Source organism: Euprymna scolopes, chromosome 33 (assembly GCF_053919585.1).
Source record: "Euprymna scolopes isolate OS-2025 chromosome 33, ASM5391958v1, whole genome shotgun sequence".
Classification (NCBI taxonomy): domain Eukaryota; kingdom Metazoa; phylum Mollusca; class Cephalopoda; order Sepiida; family Sepiolidae; genus Euprymna; species Euprymna scolopes.
The window spans coordinates 51494539-51507038 of NC_136514.1; the positions used below are offsets into that span (position 1 = coordinate 51494539).

General features: G+C 36.1%; 1 protein-coding gene and 1 non-coding gene across 2 annotated transcripts in view; both read left to right on the forward strand.

Moving 5' to 3' along the window:
• The window catches only part of LOC145258220 (zinc finger protein GLI3-like), a 682857-nt gene that overhangs the window by 58620 nt on the left and 611737 nt on the right, over positions 1-12500 (forward strand). The window contains exon 2 of the mRNA XM_080116167.1: positions 11828-11884. The gene's annotated coding sequence lies outside the window, so the exon portion shown is untranslated. The remainder of the gene's footprint in view (positions 1-11827; positions 11885-12500) is intronic.
• Trnar-acg (transfer RNA arginine (anticodon ACG)) lies at positions 6251-6323 on the forward strand. The gene has a single exon. It is a non-coding gene; the product is annotated as a tRNA-Arg (tRNA).

Below are 12500 nucleotides of genomic sequence, written 5' to 3' on the forward strand. Positions count from 1 at the left end.
TTAACATAAGCTAGCTCTCTCTCTCTCTCTCTCTCGAAAACTCATAATATACACGAGTCGACGACAATTTAAATTGCAAAGTCGAGCAATAGAAAAAAAAAATGAACAGTTGACAGCGTCTTTCAAGATGGTTCATGTGATGTAGATGTACGATCACATGAAAGCCGATTGAGGAATTTCGGAATTTCTCTTTTTTTTCTACGTCACCACTTGCTTTCAACAGGGGTGGACTGGACGGGATTTTAACAGCAACTGACCGAGTGATTGACTCATGCCCCAAATAATGGCTGTTTTTATCTTTGATCTCCCTTCATTAGAATGCTCTGCTGTTACCTATTTGTTTTATTTTCAATGTGTTACATCCTTCCTTAGGGTCCTATTTCTAAATATTCCAGGAAATCAGAAATAATCCCCATGTCGAGAGGGTCATCGATAGAAGCATGTACTAGACAACATTTCGACCTCCCTCGCCGTTAAAATTTTAATAACATGTAAGTTATCACGATTTTAACTTAGAAATGATGCCTATGGGCTTCTGGGGGCGGGGGGTGTACGCCAATTACCGGTGCATTTAAAGTGTTCGCATAACAATGGTTAACTAGAGAAAGGTAGACGACACCTTTGATTGAAAAAAAAAAAAAAAAAAAAAAAAAAAAACCCTAAACATAATCCCTTTTTTTTTTTTTTTTTTTCGAAACTCCTAATACATACGAGTCGACGACAATTTAAATTCCAAAGTCAAGCAATAATAATAATAAAAAAATGAAGCAGTTGCCATTCTCTTTCAAGATGGTTCATGTAATGTAGATCACTGACAACAAGCGGTAATGTCTTCTGGAGTCTGGGTGCTACCCTCAAATTTCCAGTACCTTTCATCTTTGTCGGTAACCTTTGCAAATATATTTGCATCATTGCAACAGCCGCCAATCATTGACTTCTCGCTGGCAATGACTATTGATCTTTTATGTTAGTCAATATAATACCAAAGTATCCCCAACCACAAAATAATTGCAATATTTTTTTGTGTGTGCGGTCATATGTTCGGTTTGGTCTACTCTACATCATACAAAAAGTTGGACAAGATTTGAGTATGCGAAAGTCCCAAATTTCGAAGTTGAACATTTTCAACTTACAAATCATTTTTCATTACGGTTTAAAAACACTGACTCGGTCAGATTTCATGATGAACGAATAAATCTTGAATTTTTATTCATGTTTTCAGAGTCAATCTACCAGTGCAATTGAATCATCCCTTATACCATATCTAAGGCTACCCCTACCCCTTCCCTCAGCCACTTTTACAGAGTGGCCAAAAAGTGCAGCATTGAAATTTACGTGGCAATATGCCCCACAAAGTCCCGGTCCCTTTGCACTCATCCAGTGAAGGCCTGGTTAGTACTCTATTTCTCATCTGTCTTTCTACCCTCCTCGATTATTTGATGTGGTGCTAGTCGCTGGCGTCGCTACATTTTTTTCCCCCTTTTTTATTTAGGGAGGGGAGTAGTTAATCAGAATTTTGCGGTTTTAGTTTTCTTGTTTCGATGTAGTTTTCTATCTTTTTTGTTTTACTTCTGTTGCATTTTTTATGTGACCGGTTAGCGTTTGTAGTTTATCTCATTGTTCGAAGGTTTTCCTTGAGATTTCAACTGTTTTTATGATTGGTATCCGTTGTATGTGCTCCAAAAAGAAACATTCAGATGTATGTATTATATACGTATGTATGTATGTATGTCTGCCTAAAACTTTCTACAGAGGCGACGGATTTTCACGAGATTGGTATCGTTTTGAAGCTCGACCCTTCGGACGACAAATATCGAAAAATTGGCCAAAAACAGTAATTCCTTCACCTCCAACTGGGCACTTTTTCAACGGAATGGGGTCACTTTTTTCACCGATATTTTCGAAAGTCATCATCTCTTTTCGATTGACTAGCCTTAATTTAAACCTATGTCACTACCGGTTTTGCGATGGGCGCAACAGCAAAGATGTCACGTTTTTTTTTCACGTTCTTTTCCACCTTCGCGGTACGAGTTTGAGCCTGCCTGCCTGCCTGCCTGCCTGCCTGCTACCACTTTTTTTTTTTTTTGCTCAACACAGCCCCTCTCCCCCCAAACACCCAGGCAACGCCAAGCACCCAGGCTAGTAAATAATAATAATAAAAATACAAACGCTAACCAGTTAAATAAAAACTGAAGCAGAAGTAAAACAAAAAGATAAACGCCACACAAACCAAGAAAACTGAAACCGCAAAATTTTAAGTTAACTACTCACTCATTCAAAAAAAAAAAAAAATGAAATAGTGTAATATTGGTATCGGCTAACACGACACTAAAGAGTCAAGAAAGCTGAAGGTGGATGGAAAGACCGAAGATAAAAAAAAACACTAACCAGACCTCCACTCTATGGGTACAAAAAGGACTGTGACCTTGGAGAGGCTTATTGCCACCAAAATTCCAGTAAAGACTAATGGTTATTGCCAACAAGAAGTCAATCGCAAACAGCTGTTGCGATAACACAAATTTATTTGTAAATGTTATCAAAAAAGCTGGAGAGTACTGGAAATCCGGGGAGACTTACTGTCACCCAAACTTCAGGGAACACCAGTGGTTGTTTTTTTTTTTTCTACATGGTAGTCACCGCTTATCAAGGCCCGGAAGCCACTCGGGGATAAGGGTTATTGCGTGTACAGTAATAAATGGGACAGTATCGTAGTAATCGTTAATATTGGAGATTTGATAAAGTGTCTTACTTAAGGGGGCGGTTAATCTGGAATTTGTTTATGTTGGACTTGAAGACATCCAAGTTGTAGTCAAGTGGGAAACAGGCAAACGGAAGAGAGTTTGACTGGCGTTCACTTCTAAGAAAGAAGCTTTGCTCATGGAATCTACGTTTTGGTTTTGGCACAGATAAAGAATGGGAAAAACTTTTGACAGTGGGTTCAGCTAGACGGGTGTTTATGTTGTCGGTGAGTAATCTCTGCTGATGACCTGTGTGAGAACTAATAATTATTTTAGCAATCCATATCGAGAGAAAAGTCCGTAGATATTTGAGAATGACTCTCTATCTAAAGTTATGCATATTTACGTTTGTATGTCAAGCAGTGCAAACATTTTCCCCAGTTGTTCCTATTTGCAATGCCTCCCCACGGGACAGAGTTAGACACCATGGTCGTTTTTTAACGTGAAGAACAGGAACAAAAATAAAAATTGTCTCAGTCATGAAGGACTTCTCCTCCACTGACAGAGAACAAGAAATTGAAGTGTAGCATCTGAAGATACTACACTTTGAGCTCGACCCGAAGCCAGTTGTTACAGGAATATTTAAAACCATTATAATTTACTAGCGAGGGGTACCCGGCGTTGCCCGGGTGTTTTTTTTTGGGGGGGGGGTTAAAAAAGTAAGCATGAGAATCGAACCCGAACCCTTGAGGCAAAGTTGTAAAAGTGTGAAAAAAAAAAAAGTGCGATGTTAACCATTGCCCCATCGCGAGATGCTAACGGAAACACGTTTGAATTCATTTAATTAGTTGTATTTAGCAGGTGCCCGTTTTAATGAGTTAATGAGGTCAAGTTTGACTGCGGCATAGTATTCATTTACTGCTGAACGCTTTTTTCCCCACCCCCAAGATGTTATAGGAAAAAGACTAACCCACATGCGGCGAGCGACAAGTATTGAATATTTATCTTCCCGAAATCGAGCAAATTAAATAGACAGGCGAGTTTCGTTGTTAACTGTGAGATATTACGATTTATATGTGATATAAAAAGTTTTAAAAAGTTAAGCGAGCGACCGCTTCTCTGAAAGAAGCCTCTTGTTGACATACAGAAAAAGCGAACCCACATACATACATACATACATTTTCGCTTTTATATATATAGATTTTACACATTGTTGTTGCTAAAATATATCCCCATCATTAATTTATAACTTTTTCTTTCACATCATTAACGCATCCTTCATATTTTTCTTCAATTCATGTTGACCCAGAAACGATCTTTAGTCAACAGAAAGAGACATCTTTTTTTTTTTTTTTTTTACACAGTGATCACCAACTTATCAAGGCCCGGAAGCCACTCAGGGATAAGGGTTATTGCAAGTACATTACGTTAGTGTGGAGATTTGATGAAGTGTTTAATTAAGGGGGCGGTTCATTAGGAATTTGTTAACATTGGACTTGAACACATCCAAGTTGTAGTCCGGAGGGAAGCAGGCAGACGGAACAGATATCATGATAATGCTTGTTCTCGCACAGCATTACTGATCAAAGATTCCCTAGGAGAATTTGGTTATGAAATCTTACCTTGTCCTCGCCCATCACTCACCAAGGCTAAAAGCCACTTGAGGTTAATAATTAATGAGATAGCTTAATTGTCACTAGTTAGTTGCCTTCCCACAAGAGCAGAGTTAGCGACAAGGAGGGGAAAACTCCAGCTCCCTAAAAATGGTGCACCCTGGATTAGGATTTAAAAAAAAAAAAAAAAAAAAAAAAAAAGCAACTTTCCTAGGAGTATTTGGTTATGAAATCTTGCCACATCCTGCATATTCTCTTGGCCTACCCCCCTCATCACTTATTTTTGAGGATTCATCACTCATTAAGTCTAAAAGCCACTTGAGGTTAAGAATTAATGAGATGGATGAATTGTCACTGGTTAGTTTCTTTTCCACAAAAGTACAGTTAGAGGACAAGGAGTAGGAAAATCCAGCTCCCTAAAAATGGAGCAATTATAATTTTAAACAGAAACGAAAATTTCAAACGCACCCCTGTCATATCAAAGAACCTATTATTGATTTTATATGTCGGGTCTTTCGGCTTGTGTGGTAATAAAACTTCTCAAATACACTTATGATGTTAGACATTGTAAGGTGTCAACTATGGTCAAAATCGACCGTTTCTTCTTTTACCGGATTATTTCAATTATTGATTATTGGCACTTATCGAAGATACAAACCCTATCTAAGAACACTGCCAAATACATATGTGAAATGTCATAAACATCGGCCTAGCCGTTTTCGAGTCCATAAGGAACTCTGTGTCTCTCTTTGTCTCTCTCTGTCTCTCTCTCACTCACTCAGTCACACACACACACACACACACACACACACACACACACACACACACACACACACACACACAGTTCCTTTCTCTATAATAATAATAAACATAGAGATAGATATCTTGAAAAAAAGGTTTAATTCTTTGTAAGGTGACATAAACTTGATGTAAACCTATTTTGTTAAGGCGGAATTAATTTTACCCGTCCTGGGACGGGTATTCTTCTAGCTCATATATAAATGCTTCTAGGCATTTAAGAATAGCTGTTCTATATATAACACGGGGGGGGGGGGGAGGTCAACGTTTTCTCTGTTTCACCTATGTTGATCCCGTAACAATTACTTGTAAAATCTTAATACTTAATAATGTCACGTGTTACTTCCAGCTAAGTCGTCGAAACCTTTCATTACTGCCCGAGATTGTTGGGTGTCTCGGCTTTGTCAGTCACCTTGCAGATCTGATTGTTTTAAATCCTTACATTGTGCGCGCGAAGACAGGAGGCTTAACTGCATAATTATGTGCATTCACACAAAAATAGCTGGGGGTTGGTCGGGAAGGAGAGCAGTAACTGGAAGTAAATTGTCTTTTTTTCTTTTTTTTTTTTTTTGCATGTATTTTTCTGTATTATTAGGTCGTTTTGAATCTGATTAGCAAGATGTCATATATACAGGGTGTCCACAAAGTCTGGCTACATAATGTAGCCAGACTTTGTGGGCACCCTGTATATATATAATATATAATCTCGCGATGTATCCAGATAGTCGTGCGAGATGGGTCAGCAGTAAGGGGTTTGGGCTCAATACTGTGGGGTCCCGGTTTCGAATCCCGCTGGATTCAGCCGCTCTGATGCGTTGTGGACGACGAAACACGTGTCAGTAGATAATTGTATTTTAAATATATATATATATATATATATATATATATATATATATATATATATATATATATATATACATATATATACTAGTAGGGACTCGATGAACCGAATTAAAAAATTCTTTTTTTTCCTTGAAAAGTGTGAGTCCCTAGATTGTCCATATCAATACATGGTTCGTAACGAATAACGCGATTCACACAAAAGCCCAAAATAAAGGTTTTTAGGCCGTTTCGTTTTTGTCGAAAAAGTTACCTGCCCATATCAACAGAATTTATCACTTTCTGTATACAGTCGCGGTAAAATCTGTCGGCATACGCAGAGGACTTGTGGCGCAATGGATAACGCGTCTGACTACGGATCAGAAGATTCCAGGTTCGAATCCTGGCAAGTTCGTAATAATTTTAACAATCATTTTATCCAACGTTTACTCATTATCCTTACCCTTAGTCAGGATATATATATATATATATATATATTTTTTCAGTGATTTTGTTTTGTGCATATGGGAATTTCCCATACTCAGTTCACAGGGTAAGCATTGATGGTAAGACGATGTTGAGTGTATTCGATTTTTTGTTTGACTCAGCGGTGGGTGCTGACGCAGCGCAGCCGCTAGTAAATAATAAATTCCAAACGAATAAAATGAATGCCATGAACGGAAATTGAAACTGAAACCTTGAGATCCGCAGTTTGATGTTCTACCAATTGGGCTATTTTGATTTTCTTAAAGTTGAAAACATTACCATAACAAAATGATTACAGCTTTCATGTGATGTCATAGTTTATGATTCCTGTCATGTTTCAAATTATGAATTCAAACGTAAGCGATAATATAAAAATCTATATATTAATACGGTAGTGTGCGTGTTCTTTTGTGTGTCACGCTTACGTCGCTTAATTATGTTCTATTTCTTGTCATAAATAATTTTACCAAGAATACTTCATAAGTTTTCGTTTCGGTTTCGATTATGGCTGAAGGAACTCAAGTTATATATATATATATATATGTTTTTATTTCGGTTTCGATTCAAGCTAATGCACCAAAGTCATATGGGTGTGTGTATATATATATATATATATATATATATATATATATATATATATAATTTTTTTTGTTTTGTTTTTTTTAAATCGCAACTTTATAACATAAAAATCGATAGAACATTAACTCTATAATAATATATCTGACACCTGCAAGAATAAAAATATCATATTTAAGCGTAATTTACGACCGGATTTTGCCGGGCGTCCCTACTAGCTTAGATAAATACTTTTGCAGTTTTAACAAAAAAGCTACGATAATATCAAAGCGTCTCCATTTACATTGAACATCTACAGAATGCCAACATCAATATATTACATACGAATGCGTCCCCTGTTGAATTTCCACAGGTCCCGCTAGTAAATAAACGAATGGCTTAACATTATCAGCAGTAGTGAAAATTATTTTAATGCTCCAAAACAATTTACGTCTGACAAAGTGCGCTCCGGACACCCATGCGCAGCAAGCATTCCATCGCTGGCAAAAGTGTATTGATATTAGTGGTGATTATAGAAAATTAAATTCTGAGGCACAAAAGGTCGTTTGTTGTAATGGTTGTTGTTTCCTCGATGTCAGTCCAGTGAAATTCCAGTGTTTATAAGATAGTGCTCAGTGCGAGTTAGAGCTATATTATAGCATAATTTTTATTTATCTTTTCAATTAAAAATTTTTCATATTTTTTGTTTGTTCAAATAAAAATATACTTTCAAATTTGTTAAGAACGTTTTAATTTAAACAATTTTTTTGTCCATGTTTTAAAATGGGCAGAAATAATTGTTTGAATGGAAAAATATATTTAAGCAAATTTGAAACTTACTAAATTTATATATGTACTAGCACGCCGCCCGACGTTTCCCGGTTATAAAATATGCTTAGGTATGACGTTTTAATTTATGCAGATTTCGTATTTAATATTGCAGAGAAAATTCTCTATTGATTATTATATTGTACCTAATATATAGTGGTGATTTCAGAAGTTAAAATAAATATATGTGACTTCGATGCCATTAGCTAGAATCGAAACCAAAACGTTTAGCGCTCAAGCGTTAGTTATTACCATTTGAGATATCGACAGATATTGAAAATTAAAAAATTACCGATTTGAATTTATAAATGTATATTTGCGTATGCATAGAGGAGCACTTACGCCTGCCAAGTTCCAATTTTTTCCATTTGGACCCTCTAGCATCTATTATATAAATAAAATGGAGAAAAACACAAATCTGTGATTCAAGACAAGTGATATCCACTATTTTTGTGTACTACCATAAAAAATATTTCTTGTTCGTAAAAGAGCGTTTGTGTTTCCTTCAATGCATGTGGCTGTGGGTGCGTGCGGGTGTATATAAATCTATAATTTAGTTGACTATATTTTAGCTATTTAATTTTGAAACTACTGACATCCGAGTTTTAATACGAGAAAGTACGTTTAGAAAGAAACAAATTTAAATTTGGTCATGTGACCGTTACAGATTTTAATTTTAATTTTTTTCTTTTTTTTTTTCAACATGGAGATCTAGAAAACGAATATATATTTTTTTATCGACCCAGTAAGATTATTGCTTATTAAAGCTATGATAGAAACCTTATGATTAGATGTGTAGTCTTGTGTGAATAAAATAACAGCACGTATAGGCGCGTGTGAGAAAATATTAGTGAGATGGACGTGTGAAAGTCGAGGGCGAGAAGGCGCTGGCTGACACCGGCGTGAGGTGACGGCGACAGAGACTTTTAAAAAGCACATGTGTGGCGAAAGGACTTTAGAAATATAATGAAATGCGTTGTTTTGGAGGAACCATAAATAAATGCATTTCATTTGCATTTAAAAAAAATGCCGAATCGGATTTTTATTTCTGGTCCTAATTATTTTTGTTTGCTTGCTTTTTTCTTTCTTTTTTTTTCCTGCGACAGTACATCGTTACAATTTGTGACCCATGTTAAAACCAATATTTCGTCGGCATCTTGCGGCAGTTTATATAAACATTCGTAAGATGCCGAATGAAAACCACCTAGCGTCATAAACAAAACAGAACGATGTTTTTTAAATTTTTGCAAAATTTTTTTTGGTTGCAGGCGAATTTTACGATTTACCCAAGTCTCAATTGAAAATTGTCGCCTGCTGTCTTGCAATCTAATTGGCCCTTCGTCACCTTTCGGTTGTTTACATAAATAGTCAGAAGACAGACGAAAAGTCAGTTTTAGCACGAGTCAGAAACTGTATCAATACCAACTTTTGTTCTCTCTATCTCTCATATCAACTTTTGTCGTCTCGATATATACACTTCTTGGCGATAATAAAACGCACACAGCTGATTCTATAAATATTTTGTTCGTTCAAAATAACGTTTTCGGTTTCCGAATGATGGTTTTGACATTAATGACTACTTCCGGGGTGGGGTTGATGTATGGAGAAAAATTGTCGCTTCTCGCCGTCGTATTCTCTCTCTCTTATATATATATATATATATATATATATATATATATATATATATATATATATATATAATCTTTTTCTCTGTTGCCTGCTATCTCTTTTATTGTCCCAGATGATGTGAACATTCCAACATGCATCGTCTTGAAAATGTGGGTCAATCTCGCTGACCCAATCTCCGGGGATTCTATGTCCCACATTTTACCTCCTTTGACGTCATTCTCGGTCATCCCATCCAGGTTTCTGCCCGAATTTCCTTTTGACGTAATTCCCTCGGATCTAGATTATCCAACTTCCAATTTCACAGTTATTTTTTTAAGTGATTAAAAATCTTAAGAAAGTGCTCAATACTATTGCAGAGCAAATATATATTTTGTATTTTTATTACCGTTTTATCTGCTTAGTTACACATGTTTCAGTTACCGAATCGTATCAACGATCCAGTAACTTCATCAGACTTTAGAGAAATGGTTATGATTAGAAAAACAATATTAGAAGAAACACAAAAACTGGGGAGGAAGAATTTCAATTCTAATTCGACAACAGTTAAGTTTTAAGATTTAATAAACACTGGAAGGTGGTAATGGACGTGGGTGAGTTTAAAATATTTAACCAGACAGGGACAGGAATAGAAGGATGGGGGAGAGGAAAGGTGGAAAAGAAGGGCGTAAGATGGGTAAAACTTTGAAGACGGAGGAAGAGAGAGAGAGAGAGAGAGAGATAAGAACTAAAAGGAGAAGGAGAAATACCAGCAGTTTAGGATGTGGCGCTTACTTGTGGACTGTCGCTGTTAGTTGTTGGATACATGTCATAAGGAGGGTTGACATTTAACCACATTATATATATATATATATATATATATATATATATATATATATATATATATATAGTCGTTACATGTATACCCTCGGGACCCACACGTTGTATACAGACAGCCACAAGGAGACAAAGACAAAAGAAATTCGACTCCCTTTTTTCAGTTGGGACTACATACATTTATTTACAGGTACTTCTAGAATAATGCCTTGTCTCTTGTTCAAACGTCTTCTCGTACTCCAATTTGTTTAACAAGACTGCTGTGTCGAACCCGTGGTACTTTGCCTTTGTCCGGTCATGTTTAAGATACTTCTTTCCCTGCTGCTCTCGGGCCACGTGTGCTACACATCTATTTCTGTCCTTCTCGGCCCACATTTTTCTTTGCATAATCTTTTTCGTTCCTTCCTCCTCGCTGTAGCATCACCTCACATGGTCATTTGCATACGTTGGCTGTCATACAGCTGCTACTATACGTGTATAATTAAGCAAAAGCTTTCTGTTATTTTTAACAATGTTTGCTTGAATTAAAAATGCTGTCTAAATACGTAGTGTGTATATATATATATATATATATATATATATATATATATATAAATGATAGGATTTCTACTTCTTGACAGAAGTTTGTCATCTCTTAAGTGTTATTTGGTCCGTGTGCACGTAGGTGATTCTCCAATCCAACTTTAGTCCTACATGAAAGTTCCCAAATGTGGCATAAAAACTTATCTTGAAAAGGTGATCGCATGATAATATTGTGAGTCCTTAAATGTTGTGTCAGGCCACTTTTAGATTTGCAGATTAGACCACACGTATGACAACTTAGCGTTGCCATGTGTGCTGTAGAAGCCTCTTCATAAGACTGTTGTTCCTGTCTTCGATTGTGTGATGTCATATGATTAACAAAACCAGCTGTTGACAGAAAGTATCTGGCACCTATAGTGCACTTCAGTTCCTGTTGCAATTTCTCTTACATTATATTATCGTCCTGCTTTCTTAAAACACGTTTTAAGACAGCAAGCTCTGCATGCTGCTCTTCAAACATCTTACAACTTTCTCTCTGATGATTTTCCTCCACAGTGATCGATCTTTCGCTTGGGCTTCCCAGTTATGTACATCCATCTCGAATATTTTCAAGTTGAGTTTCAGAGAATCCTTAAACCTTTTCCTTGATTTATGTTGTGGTCTTTTACATCCATCTATCTCGCCATAAGACAATTGTTTAGGAAGTCTTTTGCCCTCTATTCTAACCAAGTGTCCAGTCCAGCGCATCTGATTTTGAATGATTTTCATTTCAATACTAGGAATATTTAATCGCTCAAGAACCACAGAGTCAGGCGTTAGAGTCAGCCAGTTAATATTAAGTATTCTCCAAATACAACTTTTGTGAAACCTTTACAATAACTTGAGATGCCTTCTATATGTTGTCCAGGTCTCTGTCCCATATAGCAACGTAGTGATAACGCATGCTTCGTAAACACTTAGCTTTGTTTTTGATGTGATTCCCCCGATCAGACCATACAAGTGTCTCCAATTTGCCAAAAGCTGTGTGTGTGTAATATTAATTACAAGGCTTGTTTTTATAATTACTTTCTTTCGTTTCTTTTCCAGGTACACTCCTTAAATAATTATTACTTTGGATGTTACTTACATTTTTGAATAATGCAGGTAAGAAAATATGTTTCTGTTTATAAATTTTACGAATAGAAATCTAATAATTTTAAAACTTGCAGACAGTATTGTAAATGATTAGTTGAACATGGACGGTTAATTTAAAACTGAGGCGGGCGGGGAACTCTGAGGTTCATACTTTTTTTTTTCTCACAGTATCACGCTAGTGAATACAAGACCGATTACTAGATTTTGATGGCATCCTGTGTTTGAGTAAAGATTAGTTTTTCTTTCATTTTAGCAATAATATGCGATTATCAGTAAAGGAAAGGAACAGCTCTTGAACTCAGCATTTACTGTTAAAAAGACGATTTTTATAAGTTTTTTCAATATGCTGAAAACGAATATCACATTTAAATTTGTGGTTGACAAACAGTTTTCTGGATATTAAAACATTTATTATTCAATGTAATTCATTGTTTTCACTGGCGGCCATGTTTTTCCTAATAAAAATTAATACGCATGTGTTACAAAATTCCCCCTATTACCCATGTTAAGAACCGGGACTGGCACTAAGATTTATGAAGTAATTTTGAAAAATGTCTTAATATCCAGAAAACTATATGTCTGTCCCAAATTTCAATGTGATATTCGTTTTCAGCATACCCGAAAA